We start from the raw sequence: 2,422 nt of genomic DNA, 5'->3' as shown, positions 1-2,422 counted from the left end.
ATGATATATATGAATCACATGATACATACATGGTAGTGGTGGGGTCCATCATGAATGATATTTGCCAACTACTCATCACTTTTTACGGCTTATAATTCAATTATATTATGTACTAAAGCAACTTCACTACTTGTACATAGTTATAAAATACAAATAAGTAAACAAGAAATAAATAAATATAAAAGAGACATAAAAAATGTTCCAATATTTATATATATATATATTATATTTATATATATAATGGAATCCAAATAATATTTTTAAATACCTTAAGCCAAAAGTAAACTTATCAACACAAAACATAAAAATCCACTACTTTCACGAAAAAACGTCATGTAAAACAAAATTGCTAAACGACCTGATATTAAAGGATAATTGTGACTCTCAAATAAGAAAACCAAAAATCAAAGCAAGACAAAAAACATAATGCACATTTACCGTAACGAACAAAGAAACGGAAGATCAACCTCTCAATCTATACAACAATCAACGTTTTACTGCCATATAAATATATTTCATTGCATAAATCTCAATTTATTAAAACTTATTATTCATTGTCTGATATAATGTTTCAAAAAATATAAACTTATTTTCCATAAATTAGATTATTTGTCATTTTAACTTCATTGTCCAGTTCATTTAATCATAGAGATTCTTAAATAAAATTATTAAGAGTTAAATTTAAACTTAATTCAAATTTATCAACTTCTAAACTAAAATTTCCACAATTTCTAACTTAATTTTCTCATATTAATATATATATATATATATATATATTATAAGTGTCATTAAATATTTTATAAATAATTTAACAATAGTTTGATAATGAATAATTTGATAATGGATGACAAATAGTTTTAACAAATCTTATTAAAATATTAAAAAAATTTATTTATTTTACAAAATTTACTTCTCAAATCAGATTTGTACTTACTCATATAATATAAATTAATTTTATATATAATTAATAAGAGATAATGATAAGTTTTTTTCTATTAAATAAAAGATTATATAAAAAAAATTATTTTATGTTATTGTATAATTACCATAAATACAATTATACAAGCATTTTGATATGTGTAGGCGTTTCTATTATACTAAGATGATGTAATTTTAAAAATTAAATAGCTTTTGTCAAAATAGTGCTTTTGAAAGGAATGTATGGAGAAAAACAATAAAAATAATTAGATAGCGTAGAAGAATATGTCCACATTTGAATTATTTAACGTATGTTGCGGCTACTTTTGATTTGAGAGTTTATGAAATTATTTTTAAGATTGAGAGATTGTGAAATTATTTTTAAACTGAGAAATTATATGGTTACTAATCATATTTTTATTAAATAATGAAAATATATTTATCTGATGATAAAAGATATAATAGTCTAATTCGAAAATGATGCAACAAATCATTATAAAGAATTCATACAATTGTATAGGCAATAAATAGAGAAATTCCATGGTAGGAATTTCGTTGTGCTACCTCTAAAAAAATATGAAATAATAAAATTCTCCTTAATCTTTTATTTTATGATTTTCAAAAAAAATGAATTACTTTTACTTCAGCATTATTTAACTTTTTTTATGTATTTTATTTATATAAGATCATTAAAGAAATGTGTGGAAGAAAGATCCAAGAAAAATATTTAAATGGGCTTTTCATCGGGCCCTACTGCACTTATTAGAAGAGATAGTTTCTTCCTGCACCTCCATATGTTATACTCTTACCTCCATAAAGTTTTGATATTCCAAAAATGTCCTTCTATAATATTCCATATTACGTAATTTAGAATTCTTTTTCAAATTCATAATTAAATTCTGGTTATGAAATTTGAAAGCCTTTTTTTAAGATGCATAATTAGTTTCTAGATTACATAATCTATAAGTCTAAATTAACTTCTGGATTATGTAATCCGGAAGCCCTTTTTTCAAATGTATATGAATTATATAATTCGAAAGCTATTTTCAAATCTAGACTTCCAGATTATATAATCCATAATATCATTTTTTTTAAATATATTACAGATTACATAATCTGTAAGTTATTTCCAAATCCAAGATTAATTTCTGGATTATGTAATCTAGAATATGGAGATGACATAAGAAGGATAAAAAAGTATTTTCATATTTTTATGGGGTGACAAAAGAACATATGGAGGTGAAGGAAGAAATAGTCATCAGAAGACTTACAAGGCCTAACTATGCTTGAGGAATTGCTATTCGGACTCATCTTTATACTTTTCACACCCATAAACTTTTGGACTCTTCTGACATACTCAAACAGACCTTTTCTCTTGCCTTTTAGATTATAAAAAATAATCTTCATTACATTTTTTTTAATATATTACAGAAATTAACTTTTGTAATTAAATTAATTTTTTATTATTATAGAAATTAGCTTTCGTAATATATTTACGCATTGA

Source organism: Phaseolus vulgaris, chromosome 11 (genome assembly GCF_000499845.2).
Source record: "Phaseolus vulgaris cultivar G19833 chromosome 11, P. vulgaris v2.0, whole genome shotgun sequence".
Lineage (NCBI taxonomy): Eukaryota > Viridiplantae > Streptophyta > Magnoliopsida > Fabales > Fabaceae > Phaseolus > Phaseolus vulgaris.
The sequence above is the reverse complement of the archived record's forward strand: the minus strand, read 5'-3'. Positions refer to the sequence as shown.